Source organism: Mesoplodon bidens, assembly GCF_964165515.1.
Source record: "Mesoplodon bidens genome assembly, chromosome: 17".
In the NCBI taxonomy this organism is placed as follows: domain Eukaryota; kingdom Metazoa; phylum Chordata; class Mammalia; order Artiodactyla; family Ziphiidae; genus Mesoplodon; species Mesoplodon bidens.
In genome coordinates, this window is record NC_138174.1 from 64991412 (window position 1) to 65010929 (window position 19518).

The window sequence follows — 19518 nt, forward strand, 5'->3', positions numbered from 1 at the left end:
TGAGGTGCTTGGGAGAACCTGTAAATGGTCAAGGTTGTGCTGTGTACATTATTATGGATGCTAAAACCTAGCTAGCCAATGAGGGTGAAACCAGGGAAGAGTCTTAAATCATGTTGAGAAGCAATGTTTGTAGAACTTGTTCTTCTGTAGACTAATATTTCCCAAAGTGCATTTTTGTTATTAATAGGAGTTACCAAAAATAAATAAGTAAACTTGGGGATAAACAAAATTAAACAGACTTATTTCTTGCAGAACTTCTCAAAGCCTTTGATATGCTAACACACTATGTGAATCTCCAAGTGGACAATGTAGTGTGCAGTGTTTCTCAAACAAATCTAAAAAGGAATCCATTTTTATTTCCCCAGATCATCTTGCAAGACCAGTATTGAGCAGGAAAAAACTGGGGAAAGTTTTGGGCTTTGGTGGAACCAACGAATAGATGTAGAACCCAATGCTGAGGATTGTTTCTGTGACTTAGGGAGTGGAGCAGTGAGACTAACCCTATACCGCTGATCCCTTTGTAGAGCTGGAACTCAAGCCTTTTGAGGAAGCTGCAGCCTGGCCCAGATCGTACAACAGAACTAGATTGTTCCTAGGACTGTAGAAGTAAAAGCTGATTCATGGATTTATTTTATCAATCTCCTGGGATTTAGAAACCCTAGATATTAGTCCTTAGGCTATTAGGAGCAGTGTAGAGAAGTCTCAGTTGTAGATGTATATGGGTCAGGGGCTTAAGAAAGATTTGAAAAAATAATGACAAGAGGGCTTCCCTGGTGGCACAGTGGTTGAGAGTCCGCCTGCCGATGCAGGGGACACGGGCTCGTGCCCCGGTCCGGGAAGATCCCACATGCCGCGGAGCGGCTGGGCCCGTGAGCCATGGCTGCTGAGTCTGCGCGTCCGGAGCCTGTGTTCTGCTACGGGAGAGGCCACAACAGTGAGAGGCCCACGTACCACAAAAATAATAATAATAATAATCACAAGATTTACAGAAGACTAGAAGAGTGAGGGGAGAAACACAAAGATTACCTAAAAGTGGTAAATCTGTGACCAGCCCCTATTAGTGTCTACCACCCCAGTCTTAATCTGAAGATGTTAACTGGGCAGACACGTACGGTTGAGCAGGTTGTGTACCGCATAACTCCAGGGGAGCACATATTTTATGAATGGCGACTGCAGAATGTTGACTACAGCCTGAATAATGCCCTGGAGATCTGCCATGCATAACCTCTTTGGTCATACACAGTGGCCCTGGACATTAACCTCAGGGACTAAGTAAACTAACTGAAAATGTGTTCTTGCAAAATATTTATTTGGTTTGTCAAGCTGTAGCTGGTTTGTCCATTAAGCAGAGTTCTTAAAGTTGGGGGCAGTAAAATCAAACAGCTACCCAAGCAGCTAGAAGTACACAAGAAATGAATTCAAAATACCATAAAGATACGATTTGAGTAATTTAATTGTGAATTTAAAAATTAAACCTTGGTATTTCATTTAGAACATTTCAGGAAGTACTCTATATTTTCATGTTTTCAAGACAATCCCTTTCCTTATTATTTTCCTCTTCATGAGCAAGAGAACCCACCAAAATTTCACTTGCAAACTCCCTGCTAAAACATGGCAATTGAGTATGAATCTTTGCTCAAGTTTCAGGATTAGACCGTGTCTGAGTGTTTGTGCCACTGAAGGGCCTAAATTTTATACAGAATCTGGGTTCACCACCCACCTCAGCCACTAGGTTCTTTAGAGACCGAGGATGAAGCCTGCAACCTTCGGCATCTCAGTTTCTCTACTTGTAAAATGAAGGTAAAGAAAGTGACCTACCTCCCAGATTGAGTACAAGTATGAAGTGAAAAATGATTGTAAAGTGCTTTTCAAAAGAGAGTGTACAATGAGTGCTTAATAAGAATCTTTCCAATATTGAAGACATAAAGATAAATTAGGCAGCCCTTTTTTCTCCTCTGAGAACGATAGAATCCGTATTTGGGTGTCAGAATAATTAGGGCAATAAGTACTTATTAGTTGACTCGGGATGAAAAATATGCTCTAATTGCCCATTTGGTGAAATTTACATTTTTCTTGAAGTTTGGGAATCTTTTGTTTCTCTATTTTCAATGTTAAAAAGTCCTTTCCAAGGAAAATGTTGATTTCTAACCAAAAGGCGGTTTCCTCATTATATTTAAATGTGAAATCTCGAGAATAGAGAGTTTTTAAAAGGATGGCCCAAATTATTAGCTCAGCCATGTTATGTAACTCAAAGTACATATAAAGCAAAGTTATAAATGTTTAATTATGTTAAAAATGTTTACGCTCTAAGATTAAAATAGATTAAAAATATCATCTGTGCTTCTTAGTCAGGGATCCAGCAAACTGAGAACTTTGGAAATTACTTCTGGAACGTGACGGTTAATACGTGATGAGAACTCATGAAGGAAGTCTTTGTTTGTAGCAGAGCTTGTGGTTTTGAAAGCTGAGCACCTGCTTTGGCCAAGGTGTTGCATGTATGTGGATAGTTTTCTACTCATTGATAGCAAATTTTTCCTGTAGATATATACAAATATTTATGACTGTAAATAAACATAGCTTAAATGATCCTACACGACTGCGAATTTTTAAATGTTATTTATTTTGAGACCACAGTGAATATTTAAACTCTAAGTGGAGGAGTCTCAGACCAGTTTCTGGTACAGGAAGGATTTCTGGCTGCTGTAATTCAGCCAGTTGGGTGTATGGAATTTTTGTGTATGAAGGAGACCATGGGGAGGCGCCTGGGGCAGAGATGCAGGGAATGGGGGCCAAGTATGCACCCAGTGCATAATATGACACCCTGTAATCATCCTCACTGAAATTTTGAGGAAATACAAACTTCCAGTGGGTTAAAATCTCTTCTGCTTTAATAAAAGCCAAGCGTTGTGTTTCCTTGCCTTCAAATAAGGGGCTAGAATCTAGATGAACAGTAAGATATCTTCCAGCCCTTAGGATCCATGATTGTTATTGCACCATAGTCGCCTCAGGACTGGGCTCCTTTGCAAAATAAAATAATTCCATTTGTAAATGATCAGGCTTGTTGGGGAGGCTGGCAATCCAACAGGCTGGGGGGCACAGAGAGGGAGCTTGTGGTCATCAGCACAACTCGGGAGATACAAGGGTATCTTAGGCAAAGCTGTAGCAGAAATTGGAGTGAGTCGAAAAGGAGTGAGTCGAAAAGGAACAATTCTTATTTTGTTTGGCTGTAGACGAGAGACCTGCTAACAGAGTTCAGGATTATGACTCAGTGAATATTTAAATGTGGTTATTTCTTCCTTTCTCATTAAGCCTTTTGGGTGCAGAGATCTATAAAGCGTTGAGATTTAAAGGTCTGAGATTTTAGAGAAAGAACACAGTGACATGAGACCGGAATGATGTAAGGTGATGACATCAGCATCAGAATGCTGTTGCTAAGGTGAACCTATTTTTCTCTCTGATCCAGATGGAAGGCTAAATAATTGCCCATTTCTGGTAAAGAATCTATCCATGGCATGATCCCTTTTCTGTAGCAGATGAAACAAAGCCAGATGCTTTCTCTTTGCACAAATTATTTCTTAAAGACAAAATTTTTATTACAAAACATACCACCTGTTCTTCAAAGAAAATTTGGAACACTTTATATAAGTTTGAAATTTTGATGATCAAGAATATATACTGAGATCTAAATGGATTATCTGAATGAGATGATGATTTGATGAATCAACCTAAATTTAGTGAAAAGAAATAGGGAAACATCTAGAAGGGAAAAGAAAGATCTGTCACCTTCAGATTGTTGACAGAGGGAAGGCAGCGAGGGGAGTCCTGGCTTGGAAGACAGAGAGACAGAAGACACCGTTTTAAGGCTGTGGACTGAGCCCAACTGAATAACGGATTATGCCATTAGTACGGAGAGAACAGGGCAGAGCCCAGAAAACCTATGAAAAAACAAGGGGTGGGATTCAGCGACAAGTTGGAGGCCAGAGCAGGTGAACACAGAAGTCCCTCCTACATGAAGGTCTTCCAGAGTTCTCCCTGGAGTTTGCATCTTCTGCTGGAGCAGGTTTCTCCAGGGATCCATGACAGACTCCCCCAACCCTGCAAATCTTGGCTGAAGGGACACTTTCTCAAGGAGGCCTGTCCTGCCTACTTATTGTAAGATGGTCTGGTCCCCTGTACCGTGTCCTACTTTTCCTTTTCCTTTTTCTTTTTATTTTCTTTTTTTAACAACACTTGACACCTTCTAATTTACTGTATGATTTTTTTTTTTCTGTTACTTTTAGAGCAGCATGCTGTAGTGGCAAGGAAAATGCACTCTGAAGCCAGCCTGCTTGGGACAAATGGGCTCCACCACTGACTCGCTGTGTGGCCCCAGAAAGGTTCCTTAACTGCACAGGTGACTTTTCTCCTCTGTAAGGTAAGGCTGGGATAATAGTAGCATGTATTTCATAGTGTTGTGCTCAACGTAGTAATTGCTATGTAAATATTTAACAGCATTACAATATTAATATTGTTAATTAACAATATTAAATATTACGTTAATATTTGATATTTACTATGTAAATAAATTGTATCTACCCGCTCCAAGCCCCCGAGACTATGGGAAATCCTGAGAAGCACTTGTCATGAGTGACATTTGATGGAGGAGAGAGATGAATAACACATTTGCCAGAAACTGGTGTTTTCGTTGAAACATAGAATTTAGGTGGGGTTACGATTTGGAAGGGTAGTTCTGCCTGTAGGTCACTGGACAGCCACCAGGGGCCCTCTGCTGGCCAGAAAAGCCTGGGCAAATGGTCTCCAAGATTTGACCAAGAAGGACGGTTGTGAAGGTCTGGTCCAGCCAAGACATCCTGGAGCCACAGGGACTTCCAGGTAGCTGTGGTCCCAAGAAATGAGTAAAAAGTAGCACTGGAGACATGGTAGATGCCTCACAAGTTGTCGGCAAAGTTGAGGACCTCGATAGAGTAGGGAGATCTGGCATCAGATAAAAGACGTTGAGGTGAATGAGGTAAGCAGATATGGGCATGGCCCAAAGAACAGGACAAGAAAAATTAAAAAAGATTTATCTAGGCCAATGTTCCCCAAAATGCATCACCCATATAGTTAGATGTTACACCATACTAGTTAGATGTTTTTTTAATTAAAAGGGTCTGTGGTAAAATAAATTTTCAAACATGGCAAACTACATATCCTTCCTTGGAGATTCACAAAGCATATTCCTAGAATTAAACCTCTGAGAAGTCCTTTGATGAAAGCACATGCTTAACTAGTTATTCCAACATTTCCTGAACTTACTTGGCTGTGACCCTTTTCTTCAGGGTCATTTTGAGATCCATAGATCTTGCTTTAGGGAACCTCTGTGTAATTCTTCAAGCTCCTCGGGGTCAGGTCCTCCTCATCTTTATATCTTCCATATCTCAGTTGGAACCAACGTATAGCAAGTATTTCATAAATCCTAATCAGATGAGTGAAAAAGCGAACCTAAGTAGAGTGGCTATCCTGGGAGAAACTGAAAGAGACGGAGATGGGAATGAGAGCCTTGAAAAGCATTCCATCAAGGAACGTCATACTGTACTATATCAAAACCAGTTGTATTTATTTTTAAAATCAAGCTTGCAATCAAAGCTGCACTTACACACATGCCACCCTTCATTTCCCACAACTAGTCCATACTGGCGCTCCGGGACGACGTTGTCTTCTCTAGTCAACAAGCTCACATTCTCCTGCTGTCACAGAGGCTCACCCAAGAACTCACCAAGATCTTTTTCTCAAACTCACCACCCACTTCTCAGCCTTTTGGAAAGGAGGTTATCCCCATTCCATTCAAGACCCTTTCTAGGGATCTGGGCTGCTCATTGAACATAAGAAACATGACATCCCAACTCTGCCAGAGCTCACGCTGTCAGGTGGCACAAAGTTGCACCCTCAATAGCTGGTCTTGACTCGTCCCTGGTTTGCACACGTGTGGCTCTAATGACCCTTGGAAGGCCCTTAGGAAGTGCCACTCCAGCTTTGATGGTTTCCTGTGTCTCAAGCACAATTTCCTACTCACCCTGTGCCACATTTCAGTCCTCTCATATTTTATTCATTTACTTAATGAATATTTATCATCAGTCCCACATGTCAAGTATATGGTAGGCGCTTGGACTATACCAATGAACAAAACAGGAAAAGCCCCCTGCCCATGGGTGCCTACATCGTAGTGGAGGAAATGGACAACAAAGAATAAATATCAAGTACCTTATATATTATGATGAAAGGTGACAGGTGCTATGGAAGAGAAAGGAAAATAGAACAAAGTGAGTAGATCTCCTTCCATCCAGTTGCTATTAGACCCCAGTCCAGCTTGACCCTTCAGTCAGAAGATGGTCAGGAGGCAATGGATGGGAAAGTCTTTCAGGTAATCCAGCAAGGGGAGCATGCCAGCCCCCTCTAGCATTTCAGGTTTGGAGGATTCTCTGTCATACACACCACTTTACTATAAGGAGGTGGAGACAGGGTCTAAGAATAGTCACCCTTTCTTATAGGTGAAGGGTCAAGTTATGGTGGCCACAACAGGAAATACGAGGGAAGCATGGTGATCCACCAGCTAGCCTAGAAGAACAATGGAGATGAGCTGCAAAAGATGTGTGTGGTCTTAATGAAGAGGAATTATAGGAAAAAGACTCACTGTCTCTTCCTCTTTGCACTTATTTTCAGAATTCACCATTTTGAAAGGCAAATGGTCACTGGCAAGTTCTCCCCGTGAACAGCTGGCAGCATCAGCATCCTCTTTGTCCCATCACGTTCTTCTCTACTTGACCCACAAGCATCTGAAATTCTGAGGACCATAAGGTTCACCCACTACTCAGAAGCTTGTTTTCAGATGACCTCAGTTTCAGGGCTGGACATGTCCTGACCCTGTCTTTGCAACTCCAAATGCCCTTGGGCCTCAGGACAGGAAGCCTGATGCAGCCATCACACCAGAAAAAAACACTGGGACAGGTGATGTTGGCCAACGTGTCGCAACCCTTGCCTTAGTGCCATGGTTCCCAAATTGAACCATGAGTCACCCTGGGAGACTGCGGTGAACACACAAGGGTTCCATGGAATATTTTATATTTCCAGGGGAAACACAGAAATATTTAACATTTGTCAGAAACTGTGCAAACTACTAATTCAAAGTAATGTAATTCCAATATTAGAAACACACTACATTCCTTTCAATGGTATCATATATTTTTGCAAAGTTGGACTTACAGCAATTGCTAAGAAGAAAAGCAAGTGCAACACAAAAATCAATGTGGATCAGGAAACGAGAGCAGTGTTTCACTCTTATTTCAAGCTTTGAGAATTGTAGGCAGTGCCCAATAGGCACTCACAATTCATTAATAACTAATTAAGGTTATTTAAGAATGAAGTAAAAATACTGTTTTTTCTTTTAAACTTTTTGTATTAACTTTTCAATCAGCTACAAACTTGTGAAAACATAAACTCTTACTAAGTTGTTAGGATCTAGTTAATAAATAGAACAATTAGGTGTTTCTTTTGGCCTAGGAGCATGGTGAAAAAAATACTGCTACAAACCAAGCAAGTTTGGAAATCTCTACTTTAGTCCATTACCACATAGACTCCTCAGTGAAATCTTGCTAGAATTCTAGAAACTAAAAGTGATGATGCCGATGATGATAACAGCAGCAGTAATAACAGTCGTAGTTAACATATATTGAGCATTTATTATGTGCCATGTCTATGCAAAGGATTTCTCAGACAGTATTTTATTTATATGCTTTATGCAATTTATTTTTTTTAACCCAGAAATGTTAGTCTTAATTATTCCCCAAGTCTACTGCCCCTGGACCTATGGAGAAAATTTAGGAACCAGTTGAACTTTTTGTAATAAATTTGATTGAAAACACTATAAACAAATTTTCTCTTTCCTACTGCATTTTCGACAATCCACGTATTAAAAAAAGAAAACTACCAGTCCCTTCTAAGTATGCAAATTTTCTGCAGATTCATAAATAAAAATCCACCAACCAAAATTAATTCAGCATTGCTCCATGCTAGGCAGTGTAGAGAATGCAAAGGGACTTAAATGCATGATCTGTGTCCTCAAAGGACTTCCAATAGGATTTATACATAAAATAACTAGAGGAAAATAAAAAACAGTATCTACTAAAGAACTAGGTGGGGAAGTGTAGGGTAGAGATATTCTATTGAGAGAGGAATGCACCCTGAGATTGAATTGTCACAGACCTGGCCCATCTGCACCTTGCCTTCCTGTCTCACTTCTCTTTTGCTGTAAACAAACTTCTCCTTTCTAGCCATCTCTTCTGGAAAGTCAACACTTCCATCTGTTCTAGGACACCTATCCATTTCCATTTGAAGGAAGGCTTTGTTTCTATGGAAATCACCTCCATTTTAAACATCATCAAAGATTAATTTTCCTCTTGCCTGTAAGTTTGCTAACTTTGGTATATCCAACAAAGGAGACAATCATAACTCCATGTGCTTTTTGGCTTTTGTAGTATTTCTCCTTTCCCTTCTCTAGAGAAACACTTTTTTAATATATAGACCAAATCCATTGTCTCTTTGACTTCATTATCAGTTTTTTTTTCTTGAACCCTGAATTTGTCTTTGCCACTTTATTACTAGTGCTATTTTCAAGTTATCCATTAACCATTCAACAACTGTTTAACAAATGTCTATTATATCACTGCATGTTCCAGGTACTGGAATAAACTGATGGGCAAGAAAGACATGGTCACTTCTGTTATAGAGACTAGTGAGGTACATAAACAAGTAAGACATATTTAATTGCTAACTGATACGTGATAATTGCTATAAAGAGTAAAATGTCAAATTGCCAGGGAAGTTTTGGTGGTCAGGGAAGGCTTCCTGGGAGAGGTGATGTGTACATTAAATGTTGCTGGATGGAAATATGTTAGATGGCTGTAAAAGGAATAAAAGATGTTTCACGCAGAAGGAATCCAGGCTCCAAATTAGAAAGGACATAATACATTCTAGGAAATAAAATTAAAATTAGTTTAGTAATATTAGATGTGAAGTAGGAGGGAAGTGAGTTCAAGAGGAGTGGTGAGAGAATATACTCAGGTCTTAGGCAAGAGGTTTATTCTGAAGGTAATAGGGAGTCACTGAGTGACTTTGTGCAGGTAATGGCACCATAAGATTTGTGTTTTTAAAGGATGAGTTTGGCTGTGGTGTTGTGAATAGAGTGAGAAGTAAGGGGCAAGATTGGAGGCAGAGAGGTGAGGAATAGACAAAAGATGATGGATGTTTGAATTAGCGACAAAGCAAAAGGGGAGGAGAAGGAGGAGGAAAAGAAAAAAGTCCAGCTTGGACCTGCAGTACATTGTATTGATCAATTCATGAATTCAACACACATTTATTATTGAGAATCTCTTTGTATGTGCCAGGCACATCCTAGATTAGATGCTGAGGAGGCAGTGGTGACTCTGACACTGACAAGCTACCTGGTTGAGAAGCTAGATCTTAAGTAATTAACCAAAGAAATGTATCACTATGTCCTGTTAAAAAGTGCTATACAATGAACAACATCTATAACATCTTGCTACTCAAAGAACAGTCCATGGACCAGCAGCATCAGCATCACCTGGGAGCTTGTTAGTACAGCTCAGTATCTACCTAAGAACTACTGAGGTAGAATGTGCATTTTAACAAGATCCCTGGCGGGGGGCGGGGGGTGTTACATGCATATTAAATTTGAGAAGCACTGCTCTAGAGAGTATGGGGCTGTGAGAGAAAACAACAGGTGGACCAGAACTCCTCTTGGGGGTTAGGGAAGCACTCCCTGGAGAAATGGCCTCTGGTTGGCTAGAGAGGTAGGCAGGGGCTGGGTAGCACAAGACCTTGTAGGCTATTTTGAAAACCGTCATCTCTTCCTAATAGCAACTCAAAAGATGTTTAAAGGTTAGGTTCATCAGCTCAAGCAGCCATAGCAAAATACCACATAGACTGGGTGGCTTAAACAACAGAAATTTATTTTCTCATGGTTCTAGAGGCTGGAAGTCTGAAATCACCATGCCAGCATGGTTGGGTTCTGGTGATCACCCTCTTCCTGGCTGCCTTCTTGCTGTGCGCTCACTTGGCTGAGAGGGAGCAAAAAGATCTCTCTCCCTGGTGTCTTTTCTTTTAAGGACACTAATCCCATCATGTGGGCCCCATCTTCATGACCTCATTACCTCCCAAAGGCCTCATCAGCAACTGCCGTCACATAGGGGCTTAGGGCTTCAACATATGAATTTGGTGGGACACAACTCAGTCCATAGCAGAAGTATGTGGAGTATTCAAAATTCTGTTTTTGAATTATTATTCTGGCTGATGTGCAGAAAGGGGACTGGAAGGATCAAGAATATATGTAGGACACCAGCCAGGAGGCTATTTCAATAGTCATGGTGAATGACACTGAGAGCTTGGACAAAGTTGCGCTGGTGGAGATGGAGCAGAATGAAACATTTCCAACTATTTAGGTGCTAAACTTGACAGGCTCTGATAATAGATTTCATATGGTGGTTGTGGAGAGGAGGGCCAAGAATCACTGCCAGATTCTTAGCTGGTGCAGTTGGGTGGATATGATATCAGTTCTTGAGATAGGAGTCATGAAATCAGCAAGTTTGTGCGTGGCATCTTGCTAAATGCAATGAACAATATAGAAATTAAGATAAGAATAGCCATCATTTAGTGAGCATTTATCATGTGCCAGCCACTGTGTAGACACTTTATATACATTACCTTCTTTAATATACTATGCAAGCCTAGCCTTCTGAGATGGGAAGATCAACTCATTGCTAAGGGTTTAATGGTCTGCTAAAATGAACAGTGCAGAATGCTTTTAAAGGAGAAGATCAGAGAAGACAATGTGAACAGGGAAGCCAACGCAGAAGAAAGAGGATGCAAGCTGAGGTGTAAAGGTTGGATAAGACTTTATTCAGTGAAGCTCTTGGGAGTCAGGTCTGAAGATGGGCTGTAGGAGCCAGGTCCTGGAGACTCAGGCAAGGCTCCCTCACAAAGTTCACTTAGAAAAACAGAGTAGAAAAAGTTGAGAGGAAAGGGAGGGCCCAGATTATGAAGGGCCTTGTAAGTCGGTAGTTTGGATTTTAAGAGAAAAGAATTGAATATGAAAGGAACATGACAGTACATGACTTAGGAAAACCTGTCTGGCAACAGGGGAGCTTGAACACGGGAGGCTTGAGTCCCAGAAGCCAGCTTATTAGCATTTGCATTAGCCAGGTAATAGGTCAGATATGTGAACTAGCTAGAAGGAAAAAAATCAACCAGATTTAGTTTCACTGAATGAAAATAGAAGAATGGGCTTCCCTGGAGGCACAGTGTTTAAGAATCCACCTGCCAACGCAGAGGACACAGGTTCAAGCCCTGGTCCGGGAAGATCCCACATGCCGCAGAGCAACTAAGCCTGTGCACCACAACTACTGAGCCTGTGCACCGCCATTACTGAAGCCTGCACGCCTAGAGCCCATGCTCCGCAACAAGAGAAGGCACCGCAATGAGAAGACAGTACACCGCAACAAAGAGTAGCCCCCGCTCGCCGCAACTAGAGAAAGCCCACGCAGCAATAAAGACCCAATGCAGCCAAAAATAAATAAAAAAAATTTTTAAGCTTTAAAAAAAAAGGAAACAGAAGAATGAGTCAAAGAAGACTAAAATTTCAGGATTGAAATTAAGGGAAAGGTAGTTTTAAAGTCATAATCAGAGGGGGATCAGGGAGAGGATACTCATAAACCTGTGATCTCCCATTTACATGCAGTATAATATTAAGAATATTTTAAAATAATTGTTTACCTGTTTGACCGCAGAGATCATTTAAATTTCCAGAAAAATTATAGTAGATGAAAGGCTCTAAGTTAGGTATATCTTGGATTTACACTGGGATGAAAAAAAATTGTAAGTATAAGATTCAAGGGGAATAAAGTATGGTATTCTATTAAAGAAAGAGCCTACAAATCATATGAAACATTGTGACTTTTAAATGCAATTGCCAAAATCAAAAGAAACCATTACATTCCACCCCAACTGTTACTTCATTACAGATGCATCAAACCGTCGCTTATAAACAACAGTGCGTTGGGTTCAACCTTTCAGATGAATGGGCCTTTGTTCCCACCTTGGTCTAGCCATGTAATCATAACGCAGTTTTTTTTAAATTCAAAATATTGTGTTTAGTGGAAGGAAAATGTATGCTTTTTTGTGTTTTCTAAATGCCATTATTACTTTTTCAAAACGGACTACCGTTGACTGGGAAAGAAGTAAATAACCCTTACTAAGCTTTCCATTCCTCTTCTGCTTTATCTCAGGGAACTTCAGCACCTCCAGACCATCCTTTGTGGAGTCGCACCTGATGGCGCCCCTTGGGTCACGTGCCGTGTGTGTTCAGCAGTAAACATCCTCCTGTGCTGGTTGCTTCATTAATGACAATATGGACCAATGCACAGTATTTATCAAGTGGTACCAAGGAACCTCAGGTGAGGTTAAGGCACACCTAATCCTCTCAGGGGAGCTTGCCAAGAGCACAAAGGGTAAAGTACAGATATCAATTTTATTGTTCCGAATTCCTTAATTGAAGTCCCGGGGAGTCTGAAAACTTAAGAGGAAAGATATATGGGCTACAGTAATTAACCACTGCAGTAACAGATGTTATACAGGAAAACTGTGCGAGAGATATAAGCGTGTTTTGACTTTGGCTACGCACTTGGGCTAACACGTCCTTCCTCACTAGTGGAAATCATATGCAAACGTTTGGTAAGGTGTATTCATTTCCATGGCAGACAGTGAATTGTTTTCCTTTTCAAAAAATACATGCTTTGTCCAATGGGGTAACGACTTCAGTTTCATGTACAACCTGGGTTTTTCCTAAATCTGCAGAGTTTTCTATTTTCCAAAGTATTGACAATGCAGCCACAAGCCTTGGGCTGGCTGTCTTAAAGGGTGTTTTCTGGAGCTACCCCTCTCTCTGCTCTGCCAATTATGTGCCACTTTGTCTTGGTGCTCTGATTGCTTTCTTCTGAGAGGGAAATTCCTCTTTCATCAGTATGGATGCACTGTTTTCACACACTGCAAGTGCTGTGTTGCTGTGTCAGTCATCCTATTAGGGCCAGTTTCAGACGAGTAGGGCTGACGAACTTGCTGGGGATTGGCTGCTCACAGCTGGGAGGGTTTTGTCGGAAGGAAAGGCTGCAGCTTTTACAGCAACAGAGTTTAGACTGTCTTTGCTTCATCATCTGAAGGCAAAATTTTCCAGATACGGCAGACGGCTCTCAGAGTACAATAAACAGGGAATGAGAACTATTTACATGGAAATTTCTTCCTCATGATGCAGCGGAGAAGCCTCGGCCGCTTGATTTCGCCAGATGTTCCTGGGGTTACTGTAAAAGGAAAGGAGAGGCACAGCTAAACAAGGTAGGGAAATCATCCCCCCCCCTTTTTTTTTTCCTGAATGTTTAAAGAGTTTGCTGCAGTATGCTGCATTCCGTGTATGTTGCTTAGGGAAGCCAGGGAAACCGGATTCCACTAGTTCAAATGTAATACTTGCAGGGGGGACCCTGGAGTTTTTACGTAACATTTTGATTCGAGAAAGAGAAATGGCAAAGCGTGAATCTATGCTGCCTGTTTGGGGGTGAGGCATAAAACGAGTTTTTATTCAAAGAATAGATCCATTGATTACTCAACAAAAACCATTTGGATTCTTGGGAGCATTCTTATTTTCTTGTTCTAGAAAATTTTCATACTGTCGTAGTTACCTCCCGAATAAATAAAGTTTATGTTGATCCTATTATTTGAAAATAGACTCGTAATTAAGAAAAAGAAAAAAAAAACTTCATGGTAAATAATGATCAATTGGACGTTTAGCCAAAAAAAAAAAAAAAAAAAGGTCTACTTATTGTAAATTAGGGACCTACCTAGCTCTACAATGCCACGGCTTTAACTGAGTTTCAAAAGCACCTTTTTAACAAGCCAGCCAGAGGTAGCTTTCTGACAAGTTTTTGATACTGTAGTTCAATGTTTACATTTCTTTTTCTGGCATGTCTGAGCCTTTGTTTCCAGCTTAAAAGTGGAACCATTATATTCAAAAGTAAAGCTGGGTTAATAATGCTTACTGCAATTATCTGATCTTTATGCATTTTTAATGAGAACACACAGCCAGCAGAATAATTTAATGAGGGCAGGCTAGCTTTTAAAGCTGTGTTTTCACTGTGCCGGAACCATATCAACTTTCTTGCCGAGAAGCAGCAGTGAGAAATGATGGAGAAGATTTATTTTTAACACACTTGGCCCAAGAGAAGGAAAGGATATATTTGTTAAAGAATTCTTTCTGCCCTTTTCCGTTTTAAATTTCTGCCAGGCATGAGGAAACTGTGCTTTTTTGTTAGGCCTCAGAAGCATATGTTTACAATAAATGTGTAACATTTTTAGAATAGTTAGCAAGCACTGAAGCAAAGAAAAAAAAAATCTGACTTGCCTAACCATCACCACCGTGAATGTTATTCAGGAAACATCACTGGCCTTTGAAAAGACAAAGGTTACGTGGAAAGATATTTGTTAATTGAGTAATATGTGCATTTTGAGGCTAATAAAGTAAAAAGATAAAGAGGTTCTTATAACCTGTACATAAGATGAAGTTTCTTCAGCTAGCTTGCCTGTTTTGTAAGAAGCCGTAGAAGTACTCATTTAAATAAGGGCAATGCCACGTAGATTCTTCCAGACCCACTGTTTTTACTTTCAAGGAGAAGTGCAGGACACTAGCCCAGAACTTCTGACGTCATCTCCCAACTATTTCTGCTGTGTGTTCTTTTATTCAAGCTCGTGGAGAGGAATATGTTTTTATGTCCTGGCCAGGAACGTTCTAACTCTCACTTGGCAGGTCTTGAGTTAGGTCTTCATATTCCCGTCCTTTCTAAACTCTAAACCGACCTCCAGCAGAAATAGGGCATCTTCTCCTACCTGCTTCCTCATGTCGGGCAGGTCAGGGCGGTTTTTCTGCAGGACCCTGGCTGCGCTGACTGGAAGCGGCAGGGAGTGTGGAGCACGGCTCTGCTTCTGGTCCCACTTCCCCTCAGTGCAGCCCAGCACTGCCCCCTGGGCGGACAGTCCCCGTGGCCCCATTCCCAGCTCCCCCAGAGCCACTTTGTAGGACCCAGGTTATGCCACCAAGTTCGCAGCTGGTCGTGATGGTGGGAACAGCCGCTCTGATAGAAAGAGCACCGTGTCCTCGTGCAGATGGACCCAGGGATGGGCAGTCCAGGACTGCAGGCTGTTCATCCCGTGTCACAAGTGGCAACCTTGGTCGTCGCGATCAGGGGATGGTTAGTTTTTCATAAGGAGCCTTTTCAGCAAGAATTTCCATTAGAACAGCTTGGAGTTCTCGGGAGTTCCCAGTTCTAGTCTGCATCCTCTTTAGGACTGCTTGTGTTGTGTAGCCTTGGGCAAGCACCCATCTCAATTTTTCTCTCTCTTAATAGAATTAAATAATACTTGCTACACTTTCCTTCATACTTCTAGCATTTTGAGAGATCTCGACCTTGCATCCAAAAAAAAAAAAAAAGTTGTTTGTCTCTTGACACAGTGAGCTAGTTAAAGTACAAAGGGATAAAACCTCCCTGTTCATGAAACTGGTAAATGCCTTAGGGTGTTAAGATACATAGTCACATATACAGAACCCTTCAATCAACTTCATGTTCATGTACATCTTCTAGGGATATTTATCCTTAGACCAACGCATACAATTTCCAAGGAAATCAGAGCTGTGTGCATTTTCTCCGTTGATCTTGTGCAATATACTAGAAACTGTGCAAACCAGACCCTTCAGACACAGGCCTTGCAGCGCCCAAAGCATTTAGTGCTATTTTTCTTTGACTTTGGTATTACATGGGTGCAAGTGGAGTGAATGAGAGAGAAAATGAGAGGAAAGGAGACAAATACGCTTGTGAAATCTACTGGTTGTGTAGCGTTACTGGTTAACAGCCTGCCTCTCCCTGCTAGTTGTTTTAATTTGCTGTTGCTATGGTAAAAACAAATCAATATCACAGGGCTACCAGCCAGTCCCGCTCCGCTCGGGGAGTGCCACAGAGATTCAAGATCAGGTACTCACGCTTCCAAGCAAGAATTGGGAGAAGCGGATTTAGATATTGAGTTTGAGGGATTTCCTTATGGGAGACTGATAAGGCTCAGGCTTGCATGCGTTTTCTTTTCCTTTCTTCCTGCATTTCCCTACCGGTAACGAGAAAAGCTGGGCATTGTATGTCAACGAGACGTCACTAAGAAAAAAAAAATGGGAAGGCCTACCGATTTGTTTACATTTTCCAAGATGACAAAACGTATTATCAACATAGAAGGAGGCTGGCCACGTGGCAAGTGGCAAAGGATTCTGATTAATGAAGAGGTGAGACACCTGCAGGACATGTTGGTTGTGAAAACATAGTTTGGGGTCTTGAGTAGTTCCAGGTACAGCTGCACAAGAGAGCTGGTAGGTCAGAAACAGTTGTGACTGCCGTGTCAGGCAGAGAAAGCTGGCATCTCTGGGGAGCAGGTGGGCAGGGGGGCGAGGGGCGTTATGGAAAGATAAGGAGGTGTGAGGCATCAATGTCAGCCCGTAGCAAAGTCCCGAGAAAGCTGTAGGTCCAAAGGCAGGCCAGGTGAGCACGGAAGCCCCCGGGGGTTAGCTCCTCTCATAAAACCTGCCTGAGGCCCAACCTGAAGGCCCAGCAAAAAAAGAGAGGAAGTGGCTGTGAAGAGACGTAAAGATGTCATGTGCCCAGGCATACTTTCTGGAAAAAACCAGATGGGCACAGATGTCCCCTGCCGGGTGGAGCAAGGAACTTGGTGCTTCATGCTTCGCTTTATTTCAGAAGAATGATGCAGGAAGACTTAGCTGGGCTTTGTAAATTCGTTGCAATACTGGTTTTTACCTCCAGAGTTTTACTCGGCTCAGTTGTTTTTTGGGGTTTGTTTTGTTTTGTTTTGTTTTGTTTAATGGGCACAAATTGTTAGTTGCAGCTGTGATGATATTCATAGCAAGGGGCTCAAGGTGGCGTCGTGGCTGGTCTGCATCAGGCCGTGCCTCCAATTGCTCAGCTTCGTTGAGCTGAAGCTGGTCCTCGCTCTGTTGCTGAGGGTGAACACAGGTGTGAAAGGCAAGGCCACAGGGTTTCTTCTGTGATCCGGAGCCACAGTGCTGATGGACAAGTTTTCGGCTGGCCTGCTCCCCTCAAAATGGCAGAAACGCTTGGTAATAAAAGTGGACCCACCGATTTACCTTAGTGCTCTGACAAAGACTGCACTGTCTCCGAGATCCTAGGTCGGTATATTCCATCAATCAGTCAACAAGTGTTTATTAAACACCTCTTGGCCCCCCTGGCTTTTGCCATTTGGTTAGAACAAGTCAATTACCTAATAGCTAACTTTGAGTATGTGCAAAATGTAGGACAGAAAGAAACAATGAAGAATTGTAAGTTTCAAAGACTTTAATAATAACTTTATTAGCTAACATTAATTTAACATTGTTAACCATCAAACATTAGGTTTGAGACAGTTTTGGTGTTTGGGGGAGGTATAAGAGAAGGAATTTTGAGTTTTAACTCTGTAATTTCTTCACCTCTACTATATTTCTCAGCATAATACTGTTTAAATAACATATAATGATGTAAGATCAGCAACAGACGTATGAGAATGCTGCCTCCACAAATCCAAAATATGAGGCTATTGAGAGCATTCTCCCCCCACCCCCTGTCTCAGCAAGCTGAGAGAGAGCTCCGAAATGACTGGGGAATATGAGTGCATCGTCCAAAAAATCTTACCTATCAATCAACAAAAGGAAATCCTAGACCCTCTCCCACACTTCTGAGCCTTGGGGTGGCTGAGATCTCACCGTCCCCATCCCAGCAAGGAAACCTGATTCCTGACCCTGGAGGGTTAAACTCCACCCCCACCCCCACCCCCCCACACACACCTCTTTTTAAAAAGCACAGTTACTTTTAAAAAAATTATTTCCCTTTTTAAACACAAAGTTTTTGTTTTGCTTTGTTTTTCACCCTAACATCAAAATTAATGTGTGTTCTCTGGGCACAGACAAGCCACAGGGGAAGGAGCCAAGTTTGGGAAGAGCTGGGAGAGGAGACGGAGGGTGTACGGGAGCCTCAAGGATTCTTTTCAGCGATGGGTCCTGGCAGGCAGATGGGCAGGTTCTAAGGTCTAGGAGCATCGAGGCGAGCTGGTTGCCAGAGAAGAGCTCTGGGGGAGTGAGCCATCTCAGAAGACAGCAGAAGGAGGGAGGAGGAGGCACGGAAGACACTGCAGGTCCCTGGGCTTGAACTGTTTGCAATCCACACTAGCTGGGGCACGAGACACTTACAAACAAGATAAGAGCAGCTCAGCACACAAATGCCTTCAGAAGGATAATTAGCATATGTATAGTTCTGTACCCTCTACAGAGGGCTTTCACAGACTTTATCTCAATTAACAGTTCAAACAGAGGGTTAAAACCTGGGAGCCTAAAATTAGAGCACGCCTGTGAGGATGTACTAGGTAAAGCTTCTGGAGGAGATGAGTTATAAACCGGATTTTTAAAACTTTTATTCATTGATTTTTTTTTCAGTGTTGGATTTGAATTTAGAAAACCAGGAGACACAAGTGCTCCTGGTACACGTATGCGTGTCACCTTCTCCTGTCCCCAGATGCTTTCTTGGACAACTACACTTAAAAACTAGTACAGTGGGCAGTCCGGATGGGGCCGCAGAGCAGGAGAGGTTGGTTGGCTTCGCTTTCCCAGCTCTGACTGCTCAGAAGTCATTAGGGGACACAACCTACACTGGCTTCATGCCCCAACCCAGGCACACAGTGGCAATGTGAGTCTGGCTATGACTGGCAAGGAGGTGCTTCTAGAACATAAAATTCGTAAAGGGTTGTAAAAGGCTCACAGGTCAGGGAAAAACCATAGTCAACAATGAACCCAAAATTCAAAGTAGTCCATTTGCCCATTAGAGTACCTCGTTGAGTTCTCTTAAGCCCGTTAAAGGGGTTGGGGCAGAAATTAATATTTTAGTGGCATGTGTTATAAACTAGGTGCTTAACACACATATCTTGTGTATTTCGAACCTTAAAAGAACTTCATGATGTTAATGTTAGCCCTGCAAAGTTAATGCTGGTCAATAGAAGTTCTGAAAGTTTCCAGAACACACCCGTGATCCCACAGCTGGTATTTGGCAGAGCCAGGATTTAAACTCAGGCCCGATCGTACCTCCAAATCCTATAGGGAGGCGGCACCATGTTTTCAGCTGAGCAAATAAAATAGAGAAAATAAAAATAATTTATTTGCAGAAAGAAAGCTCAAGGTGAAGGTGGGAGGCCGCTTATTTTAGAAATCTCAGATGTACTTTGTATACTTTACATTATGATACATAAATACTGAATGTAATAACACTAGTATCTTACTTCATATATCATTTCTGTTTTTATGCTTATCATCTCTTTTAATGGCCACAAAGT

At 41.8% G+C, this 19518-nt stretch overlaps 1 protein-coding gene across 5 annotated transcripts in view; it reads left to right on the forward strand.

Moving 5' to 3' along the window:
- The first annotated feature begins 12986 nt into the window (after positions 1-12986).
- MBNL2 (muscleblind like splicing regulator 2) overlaps positions 12987-19518 on the forward strand; it is a 153636-nt gene continuing 147104 nt past the window's right edge. Inside the window, exon 1 of one of the 5 annotated variants that reach the window (XM_081214894.1) lies at positions 12987-13437. The gene's annotated coding sequence lies outside the window, so the exon portion shown is untranslated. The remainder of the gene's footprint in view (positions 13438-19518) is intronic. The other 4 variants (XM_081214890.1, XM_081214892.1, XM_081214893.1 and 1 more) reach the window with 4 other exon arrangements.